This window comes from Argiope bruennichi, chromosome 3 (genome assembly GCF_947563725.1).
Source record: "Argiope bruennichi chromosome 3, qqArgBrue1.1, whole genome shotgun sequence".
Taxonomy (NCBI): Eukaryota; Metazoa; Arthropoda; class Arachnida; order Araneae; family Araneidae; genus Argiope; species Argiope bruennichi.
The window spans coordinates 99,465,268-99,483,014 of NC_079153.1; positions in this window are offsets into that span (position 1 = coordinate 99,465,268).

Here is a 17,747-nt window from a genome sequence, read left to right on the forward strand (position 1 = left end):
CAACCATCTTATAAAAATCACAAATTATAGACACAATGGAAAATTTATTACTAATCTTTGTCGCATCTTCACCACACACTTTCTAGCGTGATCTTATACAAGATTTTACTAGGATATCATAATCATTTGAAATGACTTTTCTTCTATTATTAAAAAAAATATCAGAATGTCAATAAAAATAAAAAAGTATATTTTAATTAGGTACAGACCATCAGATTCAAATTTCTTTATTCAAAAAGATTAAATGATAAATTCTTAAAGTTTATATTAAGGATAATTTTAAAACATTTTCTAAAGAATGATACGCTGATGTATAAATCTAAAAATATTTTAATGTATTATAAATAAAATGATCTAAATTTCTTTATTCTAATAAATTCTTAAAGCAAATCTCAAAGATATTTATAAAACATTTTTCATATTATGGCATTCTATTATGCAGTTTTGGCAAGAATAAGTGTTGCAATTAAATTTGTAAATATTTGTTTTCTTATATAATAAATAAGCGTAATGATAAAAAAATCCGTTAACTAAATAGAAGCATGCCTTACATTTGGATATTTGTATAGTAATTACAAACTCCTCAAATTTAAAATGTATTGAAAATTTTGAAAAAAAAGGTAAGATGCCAAGAAAAATGTGTTACTTTTATAATGTATAATATATAATATATATTCATATCTCAATTTTATTTTAACACCCAGTAAAAATTAGACATTATTGTCGTAAAATGAAAATCAAAAGTTTCCAAGATCAACTTCTTTCTTGTGTTTATTACCAATTATCAAAATAATATTTGCTGTTGATAAGAAAAACTAGGAAAAAAAATCACTGAACAATATCCTGTGACTGTCATCTGTTATCTCAAATGCTATTCTGCGCATAGTTTGTCATTCCATGTTCGTATAAATTGCCACACTAGACAGAAAGGTACTCAAAAAAAAGCTCTTTTGCAAGAATCCAGACAAGAAATGGAAAGAAAACCAGAAAAAATACATACTTAAAATGATCCCAAAGGATACAAGTGCTTTGAAAATGTATTCTATACGACTGGCAGACAGAACAATGACATCTTTTTGGCTCTGTAAAAGTGTTTATTCTGCAAAAAGAAGAGCCGCAAGTATGTTATTAGCTAAAACTGGGTTTTATCTTTTGACATTCCTAAATCTATTCAATCCATTAATACAGTTTTAGGGCTTCTTTGGCTCATTTTTGGTATAACACATAAAAATGTTTTAAAATCCATGCAAAGTTCCTCGTTTAAGAATTTTTTGAATTTTTCTCTCTCAGGGACAAACGAAATAATTAGTTTTTGTCTATTAATAAATGAAATTTGAATATCATTGTGACTTCTGCTCGTATTTTGACTACGATTCAAGACATTACATCATACATACAATCTTAGTCTTAATCTTATTATCGTAATTCATTTTAATTTTATCATAAATAAGATTAAACTGGACTATGATCATAATATTATGGCTAAGATTGTATATACGATACATATTAAGTAGCTAAGAAAATTTCAACACATGAAATAAAAATTTCATTGAATATGAAAAATGAATTTTAAAAGCACATATTTACAATTCTAAAAATCCATACAGTTTTGAAAATGAAGAGAGAAATTTTATCATTCCAAATTTTATTTTTAATAGCCGTCGTAAATATAGGAATTTTGAATAAATTTATGAGGACGGCGAGAAGAAAACAAACTAATAATTTAAACATTTTTTGAATGAAATGTTCTTTTTATAATATATGCAATGAAATAATTTTTATTGTTATACATAATAATACAGATTTATTTCATATTAAAAATTAACTTTTAAAAGAAAAGCCATATTTTTTTTTCTTCATAAATGCATAATTCTTTCGTGGTAAAGTGAAATTTTTTCTTATTTCATTTTGCTGAATGTATCACTTTTCGTAATTTTTAGTTTATAAAAATTACTCATATATATTGCTTTCAATTCAAATGAATTATAGAAGAGTTGAAACTTATTACAATATTTTAATTTCATTGTATTTTGAATACAATTATTGTTCCTAATCATGATTATATTTATTTTTTTCTAACTGTATATACAAAAACGTTTTATGTAATACCCAATTACATATTATAAAAAGGTTCGAAGCCATTTCATTTTTTTAAGATTCTACTCATGCTAAGCCCGTCTGTTTCATTAAATTTTAAGCATTTTTATAACTGTAGTTCTAACATGATAGATTTTTCTTTTTTGATGTCATTTAATGATCATCAAGTATAAACATTTATACAGAGTAACAATGTGTAACGTGTGAAAATTTTTTTAAAGCAATGATTACAATTTGCTTTCGTATATCCAAAAATGCAATATTAATTCTCAAGAAATAATCATTTTTTATTTTTTATAGATCCCATCTCTTCTGTATACGATAGCGTACTTCAAATTAGAAATTATAATTTAAATTCATTTAAAAATATAATTTTTATTGAACTCTCCCTTCTCAATCATTTAGAAATAAAATTTCGTAGTTAAAACTGAATTATTCCTATGTTCTGTAATAAATTGCTACAAATCCTGCATTTTTGGAAAACTGTAATCTAAAGCTTTGAGGAGTAATTAGCATTTTAAAAAAAGGTATTTGCAATTGCAATAGTTTTAAAGAGCGAAGTCTGTGAACCTGGGCTATTTAACTATCAAACTTAGCCATCCATCAATATTTAAAATGATTTATTTTATTTTTAATGCGTTTGAACTCTTTAACTAAGTACCTCTCTGGAAGCAGTCTCCTAATTATATATTCGAAGACTTTCTTATCACTCTTTAGGTATTTAAGTCATTGAGTTCATACTTAAATTTTTCTTTAAATGACTCTGCCCTCCAGTTGCATATAAACTGGGAAAAGTTTTAAAGTCATTGCTTTTCTGTCTTATTAACTAATGCATATTTTAAAAACCACTCAAAATTGCTTCGGGAAAGATAATTTCTAATGATACTGCATCTGAAGTTATTATAAAGCAGAATTTCTACAAGCGTTATCGGGTTCGAATTCATTTTCTACTTGATTGCTAAATTTTGGAAACACTAAATTTGCACTTGTTAACGTCTTTAAATTTTGATTTAACCACTTAACTGTTTTGCCCGAGTGCCATACGTGCATCGATTTATCGAATTTTGATAGTTGCAAGCAAAAAAATAAGCCCTTCATGATGATTATAATTCAATATTAAAATTACTTCAAATACATAGATAAGTCAAGTATGCAATGGATTTCTATTTGAATCAAAATAAGAAAATATTCCCAAAATAGAAGGTGTCATCTTATTAGATAGTAAAGAAAATGAAACAGTTAAGGGGTTAATGACGTAACAATTTGGTTGAAGTTGCAGGACATAGTGCGTATTTATGCTTTCATAAAAAAAACTTGTAATAATTTACGTTTGAAATTGCATATGTAGAATATTTTTAATATTAGGGAATTAGTTTCCCTAAAGATAAATTCTCAAAATTATTGGCAATAGGGAATATGATAGTACGAATGATTTTATATGTGAACAGATTGATGAAAAATATTGATTGGAATAAGCTTAACAATTAAAATATCAAAGAATCATAGTTATATTATGGAGAAAATGTTATTTAAAGGAATTTAGAGATAAAACTCACAGTACTAAAACCCCAAATGTAGTTAAACAGAATATTACAAAGAGTTAATGCATAAGATAGCAATCAAAAATCGCATATTTATTTCTGAATAAAACAAATAAAACACGGGGGATTTTTCTTAAATATTATAATAAAATCATTATTTTTGCTTTGATTATTCAAAATAAGGATATCAAATGTTTAAATTTTATTTAATGCTTCTTCCACTTGTTGACAAAGATTATAATTGGGTAGCAAACAAATAAATTTATTTATTTATGAAGAAAAGAAAACTAGAGACCCTTTGTGGCTGCTAAAAATAGTGATTTTGAAATATGAAAGAATTTAATTTTTCAATTTAGTTCGTCATAAAAAAGAAATGAATCATATTACGATCTGAAATCCTAAATAGATGAATCTATCGTGACTGTGCAAAATCATTAACTGCATGTCTTATAATGAAAAATGTACATATTTAAGATTTTGCTACCACATCTCACAGTAACTTTCTGCCATGTTTAAATAATCGCTCTTTTCATGTGAGAGTATTAAACTGTTAATTTGATTGAATTGCTTCTTAAAATTAGATCTAATGTAGCACTACTAAGTAAAACAGAAATATCAAATCTGAAAAAAAAGTGTATATTGTACAAATTAAAACAAATCAATTATTTCCTACGAAAATTGATTACATATAAAAACTGAGGGGTAAAATAAAATGTGGCCTTCATCGGCAAATCACATTCAGAAACAATAACGGAAAATCATCTTTACACAATTATTACAATGCCTCATCAAAAAGTATTCCATATTCAACTTTATGCGTTCTCAAACTGTTACATTATCCATGAAAGGACCAACATAATTACTTTTCTCGAGAAAGTCACCAACAAAATAAAAATGTACAGTTGTAACATAGCAGAAAAAATATGCAAAAATCTTTTTGTATGTTATAGTTCCGATATTCCGCACCAGAAAGCATGAAAAAGGAAAAACAAGTGGCATCTTTTTCGTCTATAAAACGTGTTTATTTTGCTAGAAGAGAAGATGTAAATGTGCTGTTACAGAGCGCCACACAGATCCGCTAACACTTCTTACATCTGCTTATCCGATCATAAAGTATTTTGGCTTCTATATGCCATCTAGTGGCATTATGTACGAATATTTGCTCTAAGCTCTTTTTCAGATATCCCATTCAGGAATGCAGCTAGCTTGGTCAACGTTCCTTATTTTTTTTTCTTTTAATAAATTTTTACTTTGTGACTGGAGAAGAGTGAAAAGAAAGCTATCAGTAAAAATTTTACAGACAAAATGCCAAATTACGTATAATGTAAAAGACCCACATAAATATAAATATATGTAATTATCAAAATTTCACACAGTGGTTAAATATGTGTTTTTGGAACAATGTGACAATCAAAAATTGAAAATCCGATTTCGTCATTCAATAAGAAAGCAAGAACGCAGTAAGACAGAAAAAATTTCAGACGAAATAAGATGTTACTTAAATGCTAAATTTTTACTTGCCTGCTAGATTTGTAAATTTGTAAAATTGGTGCTATGATATAGCTATAGAAGAAAGTATTAATTAACGTTTTGAAAGTTTGGTTATTACTATTTTTGTCTATAAAATCAGAGAGATTAAATTATACTTAATTTCAATAAAATTCTTGTCTCAATTAATGTCTGATATTTACACTAGCTAATAAATTTCAGGAGAAATTTTGAGCACTTTAATTGTGAATAATAAATATCAATAACTAATTTATTAGGAAAGTTAGTTTTGAAGTTGATCCTTTGAAGGAGAATTATGACTGAACAAATAAGTTTTGAGCTGGGTGGGGAAAAATTGAGCTCTTTCTCGAAATTCATTGAATTTCCTAGAAATATGTTATCTAAATAGAAAGAATTGTTGAATTACTAATGTTAAAGACAGAATTATATATTATTTCATTGGTTCTAAGTCCCATATTTAAAGATAAAATGATTTTATTTTTACGAAAATATTATCTACTAGCATATTTCTATATTAATTCTGTACCTATTCCAAATAGACAGTAAATTCTAATTAAATGTTAAAGAAACAAACATTTTCCTTTTATTTTTTAACTTCATTTCGGTTGCAAAAATGTGACAATTCTCATAACATTTCGAATTCAAGTTTTTGATATTTCAATATTTTCAGTGTAACTATTTTTAGAATTATTATTTGGAATTTTCACAACATGCTAGATTTTCCCAACAGCTCACATTTCTTCGTAAATGAGAAATAGGACTATTTAGGAAAGCACTGATGAATGAAATTATTTAGCATAATATGGCTTTCAGATAATGCTTTTTAGATGCAACTACAAAATCTCGTATTTTTATTTCCTTTGATAAAAACACCTAGAAATTAAGTTTGAAAAACATTGAATGAGAAGTTTGTAATACAAATATGACGCATTGAACTTTAAATTAGGTTTTAAAATGCCATTTTGATTAAAAATAATTTTTAATTTTATAATAATATCAAAACGTGTTACTTGCAATGCTTTAATAATATTCTTTTAAAATGAATTTGTTTCATTTGATAAAATTTAAGAAGATTATAAGAAGATTAATTCATGGAATTTATTTTTAAGGTCAGAAAAAGAAACGATAAATCTTAATATCAATCCGAATATATATAAATTATGATCAGCAATTGAGTTATTAGGAAAAAATAAAAAAGATTGAAGTCTTTGGCATCCCTCTAATTTGAAACCGATGGAGAAATGATTCTTATCTTGACTGTCCCCTGAAGTACTTTTCGAAATTTCGAAGAGGTAATTTATTGTGGTGAATTATTTTGTAAATGAGCTGAAGTGGAAATAAAAGGCCTTTAATTATGTATAAAATGAACGAATATTGCATTTAAAAAAATCCATTTATGTCTATTCATTATCTTCATAATTATTTTCATTGTGATCATAAGAAACTTCATCTCCAGTTCATTTTATTTGATATCATTTATTAAAATAAAAAAATATAATATAAATGATTAATTTTACTAAAAATTAAAATAAAAATTAATATTTTATTTATGAAAACTTATTAATTATGTATTTTATTTCTATATATTGTAATGAAACAACGTAATGATTAAACATAAAGACATTATTTATTATGACTGGGACGAAGAAAATATACTAGTCATTCCATTGCATACAATTACTAAGCACGTGGCTAAGTAATTGTATGGAAATAACTAATTATATATATATATATATATATATATATATATATATATATATATACATTGAATCATTGAATTTTCGTAAACGAGTAAAAATTATTGATATATCTAAAAATCTTTTCTCGGTTGTTTTAAAGAATTTTTCTTTTATATACCTTAGAGCTCAAACAAAGTAATTGAATAAATCCCAGCAAATTAGACGGATGGAAACATGGCATAAAATGTGAACTTCATTGTGTCAAACGCAAATAAAATTTATAAATAAAAAATAGAATTTTTTTCAATAAAACAGAAAATGACGTTTTCCAATAGAAAATAAATGGACCAAACACTTTGTAAATTATTATTCTAATTGCACAATAATAGAACAAAATAAATAAATGTAATAAAAGATATTCGCAATGAGAATGAAAAGAATATAGTCATGTCCCTCACACTTTCTTCCCCTTCTGTGCTCATTTATTATTATAATTCCAGATTCCAGTCCGAGGAATGTATTAAGTACATTTTAAAAAAGTATAATAAACAACAAAAAGCAAATACACCATCAAATTCGTGTACAGAAGGACATTATCATAATAGACTTGTATCCATGCTGCTGGATTGTTTACCCCCCCCCCCTACATCATGTCATAATTATTTCTTAAATCTATTTAAAACTCCTGAAGTAATTCTATCTAATTTTGAAAATTAGATATGCAAGATAAAACGTAATAAATATAAATGAAAGATGATGAAATTCAAAATGATAACGATTACTATAATGCTCTCAGTGGAGTTACTCATTCTTCTATCATCTATTTAATGAACTATTTTATTACGACGCTGTTTGTGTTATTGTATCAGATCGTAAATATATAAAAGTAGCATTTAATATCTCTGATACAAACTTCTCAAAACTCTTGTCAAAAAAAGGGCAGACGAAAGTACTTTGTTCGGAGATGTAAAGTCTACACACTTTCTGAAAATTCCGCCGAAATGTTAATGTTGATTTGAGCTATGATGTTGAAAGGAAGGTAAATGATTAGAGATAGTCGAAATTAAGAGTTAAAAATTTCTTTTTAATTCATGATATCTAGGCAATGGCAAGACTGAAAGGTTTTCGAAGCATAAGTCTTTCGTTGTGAAAAGGCAATAATTTCAATAAGTTGAATTGTGTTTTGATCCTCAGTTTTAAGAAATCTATGGGTAAATGAACATTTTAAATTGCTTTGAATGGGATTACCCGTCCCCGATTTCGTAGAGATCTTCACCCTCTTCCAATATACATAACTCAATGGCTAAAACCCATAAAAAAAATTACCACGCCTATGAAATTACTTGGAAAAAGCGTTATACAGAAAAATATACATCTTTTAAATAAGAGAAAAATTTCAAAATATCGAAACAAATTATTCTAAGCTCTGGAGAGTACTTTAATATTAAAAATATTTCTATCCTATGTGGTGAACTTTCTAATCTATCCTTGTTTCTCCTTACTTATTTTTCTTGTATAGGTATTATGGTAGATTGCAAAGAATATCTGTCGGCGAATGTGAAAGAATAATTGTGGTTTAGATGATGTTTTATTTATGGAAGGGAAGGTAAGAATCTAATATCAAGGTGGCATTAGTCTGTTTTGATTCCAGCAGAGATTAACTCGATCTCGATCAACTAGAAGGTGCGATGAAATGTTTCTAGGCACACCATGTTTGGTCACATTTTCTAAAAAAAATTTTTAAGTTTGGAATTTTAGTCATTTTTTTCACATCAAAAGTAACTATAAACAATATTTCCAGTTCACCAGCTGGCCACTGAAAGTAACAAGTTAAATATTATTTTGCATGGATTTGTGACGCCGTAAAATCTAAAATAAAATCCACTGCATAGTAATGTTTAGTTAATACTTTTAACAATGATTTATAAACTTGTGTTTATGATATTTATTTATGCTTTTTTCGGTAAAAATTGAAAACTTTTGATGAAGAAAATTTAATAAATCAATTCGAATATTTTAATTTAATTTAAGTTTATTTAAAGGGTCATTTTGAATATCATGGAAAATAGATTCTGGCTACTACCTTCAATGATTTAAGGAATCGTCAAATATTTAGAAATCAAAGCTATAATCATTTTAAACAGCAACCTAAATTATTTATTAAGCTTAGCTTCTATTAGTAATAGATATGAAAAGACTATTTGCATGGGGATCGACAAACTCAGAAGGAAGTATGAAATATGATTATCGGGAAGACTGGGATGAACTCAACTTGGAGGTGAATTATTTATTAGAAGATATGAATCGGTCAGTCCATTGAGGAAACATTTTATTAATACGGTGCACCCCTGCAGCCCATTAGAAAATTTTAATAATTATCATTTACTATAAATTGAAATTGAGACGATGGAAAAAAGTTGGTAATCATCAATTTAGTTCCATGATGTATTTTAGTAAATATTGAGTTTAATCATTTTTAATATTGAGAAAAAAAGAATTATCTAAATTTCTTAGCAATCGACTTTGGTTCCAATTGAAAAAATTTTAATATATCAAAAGCAATATTTAAGCAACTGAAAATTATTTCAGTTTTGACATCGTTTTCTAAAAAAAAAAAGTACGTTCAACCTTCCATATATTTTTGAGAGAACATTTTTGATAATATTGCACAAATTATTCAGGTGGAAAATGTTTTTAATGAATGTTTGGCAATGAATTTTCATAATTGAAATAATTGCGTGAAAAGTAAATTGGTCTTAAATGCATGACCAAATTCTATTTGATATATATTATTCTTTAGTAAATAAATAAATAATTATAAAGTAATAATTTGTAAACTGAAAATTTCATAAAGGTTTCCAAATTTTTTTAGAAACTAAGAACATTCTTTTTGATGATTTTCCTTTTTTAAGATTTTTTTTTTTTTATTTATGCAAAAGTAATTCTCAAAATTCGAAAATTGTTCCTCTGATCTTCATTTTATAAATCCAATTTACCAGATAAGTATAAAATAAACAAAAAAAAATGCAAATAATAAATTAATATTGCTAGGTCAATTCAAAACAATTTTAAGGCATGTGATCGAAAATGGCTTCCTTAACCTAGTTCAACAAATTCAACATTTTTTTTTCAACCACAGATTCTGTTTTATTGCCACCAATCATTTCACGAACTTCTTTATTATTTTATTTTTAAATAGAGGAAAAAAGTCAATGCTCAACTTCATAGGAAGAAAACAAAAACTCCCAAAGGCTAAAAATTCGATAAGTTGAACTTCAAGACATTCTTTGTTAAAAATCGGTTCTTTTATTATTTCTTTTTGAATCCAAAAGAGGCCTCAGGGTTCGATAACGATACGAAGGGAAAGAATTATCCTTCAAAAGGTTTCAAAACTCCTTCATCTATGACATGGCCACTTATTTTTAGTCTTTTCTGACCACCTCTACTTCTCCACCGTTACCAAATTTTGGAATAGATAGCAGAAACTATTAGCTGAAATTTTACAAATTGCTTTTCTTTAATTGTATGTCAATGAAATTATTTGCTTTGTTAGAAGTGTAGAATACATATCCGAATTAAATAGTACTCAATCATTTATTATAAATAAAAGTAATATTATTTTTTTTTTTTTTATTTCTTAAAAAAAATTAATTCAAGCTTAGGGAAAAGCAATTCCACAAATGCAGTTTTTGTAAAGTTATTGTTTGGTTTTCTATGGGAGAAATTAATTTTAGATTTACTTAAATAAATACTTATTTTATTGATTGAAATGGTTTTATCTTCGATTTTTATATTTTAAAGCATTGGTTTTATCTTCGATTTTTATATTTTAAAGCATTGGTTTTATCTTCGATTTTTATATTTTAAAGCATTGGTTTTATCTTCGATTTTTATATTTTAAAGCATTGGTTTTATCTTCGATTTTTATATTTTAAAGCATTGGTTTTATCTTCGATTTTTATATTTTAAAGCATTGGTTTTATCTTCGATTTTTATATTTTAAAGCATTGGTTTTATCTTCGATTTTTATATTTTAAAGCATTGGTTGGTTTTATCTTCGATTTTTATATTTTAAAGCATTGGTTTTATCTTCGATTTTTATATTTTAAAGCATTCATTTTTCTTTTCTTTGAATAGTTGAAAGTCAGTTATTATGTTTATACACTACCGTTTTTCTAAATAGATGTGTCTTCTCTCACTAGACAACTATTTTTTTTCTGTTGAAAATCATTAAAAATTTTCTATTTAAAATTCTATAAATATTCTATTAAAAAAATAAAATTGTCAAGATTTATTTTTTTAATTTGTGAAAAATCTGATTCTGATGATTTCGTTGGACACATATTTCCTCAGAAAAATTTCAGAAAGTTATGTGATATTTAAAATTACAAATAAAAGCGAAGAATTATTCTCCGTCTCTCTCTTTTTACTTATGGATATCAGATTTAATTCTGAAGATGTCATCTGCCTTATCACATATTAACCTGAGAAGAAAGGAGATTAATGACATCCCAGTATTAATGTTTCATTCTTCTCTTTTCTAATGAATTCATATTTATTTATAACATAAAAGATATTTACACAAAGATATAATTCTTCATCAGGATGAGCATTTTTGTTTAATTCCTACACTTTAATTCAGAATCCCACTTTGTGAAAGATGAAACATAGAATTTTAGCTCTGATCAATAATATAATCGTCTACAAATATCTGCAATTCTGGGTACATCTTTAAAATATCATCGCTCATTCTATTGCAGTATTGTAAGATAAACAAATTCTAACTTTCGCTTTAGCATCAAGCAAATCAAAGAAATATTTTTATTTTATGTCTGAAGTGACTGAAATTCGGCTTGCAAATAAAGCTAAGAATAAAAAAAATAGTTATAGAAAGTAAACTTTAATTTATTTATAATATTTTATGATAGATTAGAATAAAAGTCAATGATCTGTTATCTTCAATTTTTATTAATTACTATTTCTGCGAATTCATTATATTTCCAATTACAAAAAATTGCATTTTTTTCTATTTTTGTAATATTCTGTGTCAGTGTTAATTTTTTATGTTTGACATTACATATTTATATTAATGTATCTCCAAGTAGATAACCACTAATATAAAATGATTAGTTACAAACTGAGTGCCCCTGAAGTTTATTAATTCAGAGAATTCGAGTCTTTTTTTATTTACTTTTAATGTTAATATATATTTATATCTAAAGTACACTGCACGTTATAGTTTACTTTACTTCTTAAATTTTCTATCACTCTGCGTGGTATATTCTGCAAAAATTTTAGTTACTTAATCTATGACAATCAAATGTCAGATATTATTGGTATGGTAATAGGCTGTTGAGGGGGCACAACTCCTTATTAATAAATGAAGAAGAATAATTAGATATATTTTAGATATTCTTTCACAGTGACTTTTCAATTTTTCAGCACAGAGATATTTATATATTGCGAAATTCGTGGCTGCTTTATAAGATGCACCAATTAACAATACAATAGAAGCCAAATACAACATAATGGTTTATCTTCTTCGCATTAATTACTTCACTCGTCTTTGGATTATTATCTCTATTCAAAACTAACAAATGCCGCATATCATGGAATTAATTCAAATCATTTCAATACCTCCAACTTCCCAAGAGATGAAAATAAAATTGAAAACTTTACCTAATATTATTTTATATGAAAATTACAATTTTGTTTGTGTGCTGACCTTATAAGAGAGCTACGGCAAGTAAGAGATTTATAATTATATAAACTCTCCAACTTTCTCTTTTGGCGTCTATCTATGGTTTCAGCATGCTGGAGTTTGATTCATCAAAAAATAAACAATTTAAGAATGAAAAGGTGTTTAAAATACATGCAGATAAGTGATCAGTTATCGTTATTTTATTTAGTTTTTAAGATTATATTTCTCGTAATTTCTTCATTTCATCAGGCGTCCGTTCTTCTTCATTCTAATTTTTGAAAGAATTTTTTCGTGAGAATATCTTTCATACAGTTAGGGTTTTTATTGATTTAAAATACAATATGTTCTGCGTAACAATAATATTTTTCTTTAATACTAAAATTACTTCCAACTTTTCCATGTTATATGCTGGTAGTTTTGATTAATACCCCATATTTAAAAGTTGCTGCAAAGTCGAAAATATGGTAAATGAGAGCTGTTTTAATAAATATGTTTTGAAATTTATACAAATGTTAGAAGAAAAAAAATTACTGAAACTTTTAAGATTAAGAAACGTTTAAGCAAAAATTATTGTTTAATAATATTCATTGATTAATGTTTATGAATAAGAAACTTGTGAATAGAAGGAATATTTTAATTATGAATTATAATTTTTGAAGTTTGCCTTAATAAACTGGAAGAAATTTCAAAGGATATGCTACCTAAATCAGAAGTTTCTTCGTAGACACAGACAGAAATAAACATTTTTACTCATTTCAAGTCTAATTTTAAACTTCTAACTTAAAGCAATTATGATTGCTTTTATCTCCAATTATTCTCGTTCTGGTAGAATTCAATGTACTAGGGGTATCAGCACAATTTCGTGTATTTAGCTGCATCTGTCGCCACCTGATTCCCGAGATTTACCCTTTCCTCGGGCCAAATGTACGCTTGATTAATCACACAGTGCACATAAATTCCAGAAAGTGCTTAGTATTGCTAGTTTCAGTTAAATGTTCATGCTTCAATAGTTACATCTCATAAAACATCTTACTCTAACTAAAACTATAAGATATTCTAATTTACATGTAAAGAATGTTTACTTTTAATTAACTGTACTAATAATAAAGAAGAATTATTTTCGATACGTTTGTATGTATACATGACAATTTAAGTAAATGGTGATTTATTTTGAAATTTTATTTAATTCAAACTAGAACGAGAATTTGGCACTTATCCTCTTTAATATCTACATTGAATATACATTTTATAGCATCTTAAAATTAATTTATTTTATTATTATTCAAACAGATTTAATTATTGTAAATTTCCTGGAATTTCTTAAAAACATATTTTTGCACAATATTTAACAATTCATATAATTGTTGCATATACATTATAATACATAGTTGCAATAATACATATGTATTTGCAATGTTTAATCAAATATTTAATTCCCTTGATTTCTTTCCATTGTTAAAACATTTATTCCCTTACTATCTCATTGTTAAAAACATTGATTTTATCATACATGGAGAATCAGGAAGTGAAATCCCCTGTACGGTGAAAGATAATTAAAAATTAAGAGACGGTTCATTAGAAAAACTATACTTTTGATAGGATTATGAAGTAATTGGAGTGGTTTCCATAGAGAATTTTTATGAATATAAAGCTATTAAAGAAAAATGCATGTAATATACATTCCTATTTAATGTTTGAAAATACTGTGTAGAGAGATTATTAATTACTAATTAATGAATAAGAGATTTAAATGAAATATGATACACAATATTTTCAGTAAACCAAATGATCTCCAAAAAATTGGAGGGTGGTGGGAAGTGATTATTCCCAAAGTTTATTTTTTAAAGTTATATGTCCATCCAATGAAACTCACAACTTGAAATTCATGATATGATTGTTATCTTAAAACATTGTAACCATTACTTCATAAAATATAATTTTGTGCTTAATTACTTCATGAAATCAATTAAAGCATAAAACTAATTTGTATTATCCCATAGTAAACTTTTCTTTTTTATAGAATTATTACCAAAAAGTGTAAATTTATTTAATATGATTCAATTCACTATGAATATATTACACAATATAAGACGATAGGCAAGATAATTTTAAGTTGTTATAAGTTAAAGGAATGTTTTAAAAATATTAAAACGTGCATTTTCAATTGCAATCCATGCAATCCATAAATTATTTTACTGCATCTCCAATAATATTATATTATATGCTGCACAATTTAATTAATTTGTTTATTTTACACTGAAACGTTTATAATTATTTAATTTATAAAGCAAACATAGTAAAAGTGAGAAACTATCATTTTATTATACTCTTTATTTGACTTAATAAGTTGTTTTAATTAAATGCAACTCTCTCTTAAAATAACTGGCATATGCATTTTAAAGAAAAATAGAAAGTATTTATTTTCTTACATAAAGGTTAAAAGGTAAATCTTTCAAAGTTATTTTTGCGCGCTTAAAATATTTGAGTGTGTTTTTTAAATTATAATTTACATTTCGTCTAAGGATGATTGATTTTATTTTTTATTTAAAAACAATTTTTAGCAGCATTTTTGAGCATTTTTTTATGCTAATCTGGAAAATTTATTACCTCGGGAAAATTTTATCCATCTTATTATAAAACAGATATACAACAAATCAATCACTCTTTATTTCGAAATGATTTATTAAGAATTATGAATTAAATAATTAAATAAACGGAAGAAATTAGAATTTTATGAAAAATCAAAATGAAAGTGTTCGATTAAAATTAATAATAGATGAGAATGCATTGCTACAATTTAAATTGAATTAACTGAAAGCATAATGATATTTGATGAAGACAAAACAAAATTTCTAATATTTCTTGAGTGAGCTGATATATCCTAAAAATAAAAATCCCTTTAATGCTTCATAAATAACGTCTACATGGAACCATTTTAATTAATTTTAATAAAAAATAAAACTTGGATTCTGTGTTTTCAAATAATTTACAAAAGAATAAAAATGCACTGAAATAAATTTTACACTATTTAAATTTGAAAAAAATGACTTATTATGATGCTAATTTAATCATTTTGCATTTTCATATTTTTAAAATTAAATTTTATTAGTGATTTTCAATAATATATACAATAGTGAAATGAAGTTCAAATTATTTCTTTGTTTCCTTAAGCATTTAATAGCATGAAAAAAACATTAAAAAAAGCATAGTACTAAATATTTCTAAGAATAAGGAAAACAGTTTAAAATTTAATTAAAAAAGTATTTTTGTGAATTTTTTTTAAAAAAAGCATTTTTTTTTTCAAGAATTGTCAAAAATTAGGAAAATATGAGTGAAAATTAAATTAAAATTACTCAAAGAATAATATTTTGAAATTCAAATTAAAAAGAAAATCACTATTCTTTCCTATAACGTATACGAAATATAGTGCGAAAATCTTCAGACTTCATTTATTTTTATTACATTTAAATTGTAATTAATGTTTCAATAACTGGCTCGTAGATAAGCATTCGAACTGTCCACACACGTAAGCACTGACTTTGGTAGCCAGCGTCTAACGAATGAACGCCACTTTTACACCACTACGCCACTTAAAAGTTATATATATATATATATATATATATATATATATATCACGTTTATTTTAAACAAAGTTTTCGAAACTTTTTAAATGCATTTTACAAGTACATGCATTAAGTACCGTTCTTGTGTAGTAAATTGAAAAAAAAATGGATATTAGTATTATAAACAAATCAAAATAAAACGTTATTATGTTTCAATATTTTGGACTACAGATTCGAAATTCTTTTGATTTTATAGATATTCTGCTGAAGTTACAGTTACAAAATACTCTTCCCACATTTTAATTTTTATCTATATTTTTGATAAAAATTTAACATAATTTTTATTGTCATTAATTTGCAATCAAGAGAGGAAGTTTAGTATTATAGCTAAGTGATGCAAATAATTTGCCAATATATTAATATTTTACCATACATTAAGTATTGTCAATGTGCCTATGTCAACACTGCTATAACAAATAGTAATTTCTTTTAAGAAAAAAGAGCTATTATAAATAAAAGCGAATCATTTCTAAAATTTTTCTATAACAATATTTTTAACTTCAGATTCAAATATCTTTTAATTTAATATAGATAATGCTGACCAATTTTGAGATATAATTTCAGTTATTGTAACGAAAATCTTATCCCACATTTTAATTTCTCTTGACACAAATTTATCATAATTTTGACTGCCATTAATCTGCAATCAAGAGAGTAAGTTTAGTATTATAGCTAAGTGATGCAAATAATTTGCCATGATAGAGATTTCCTTTAAGCTGTTAAAAGGGAGTCTCTAATTAGGTTGAGTGGTTTCTGATGAATTCGGTTGTCAATCGCAATGGAGTGGGCTATTTCAAACATCACTTAACCCGATGTCGTTGTCAGTTAATCACGGGACGTGGCTGCAAATCCGATAGAAAGCCATTCGTTTCATTCGCTGAAAAGAGTGAGAGAATAGCGCAATTTTGTGTAAAGCAATGACTGCTTACTGCGAATTTAATTGATATTATCGTGACGAGTACATTAAACTCGTAATAGAACATGCCTGATTTCGCAAAACAATGAATTATGAATTCACAGAAAAGTAATAACAACATAAATTGAAGAATACATTATATTTTTTGAAAAAAAAGTGTTTCTGAAAGTTTTCTTAGCCGGAATATTTCATTGCCATTCCAAATTTTATTGTCGTAAATAAGAAAATGAATACTAATTTCATAATTATAAAAAAGATAAAAAAATTGAAATTAATTATTATTTATTAAAATGTTTAAAATCAAAATAATTCCTTGAATTATATATATATATATATATATATATATATATATATATATATATAATTTTGGAGCTAGTTTACATGTTATTTTAGCGCACTTATACGTTTGGGATTAGTATACAAAATCCTACTTGAATTTTAATTAAATAACACTTCATTAAAAATTTTGAACATGTATCTTCTTAATGTCCAAATCATTGCACTTTTTTGTGGCTATACGTGAAATGGTACGTTGAGAAAGAAAACATTTACATTACATATGTCAAATTGTTCATAAGTATTATAAAATATAGAAATGACTTATAGGTTCTGGGCAACGCATAGAAAAATTAGCAAAAGAAAATATATATGTGAATTATTTTTCCAAATAGTGAAATATGC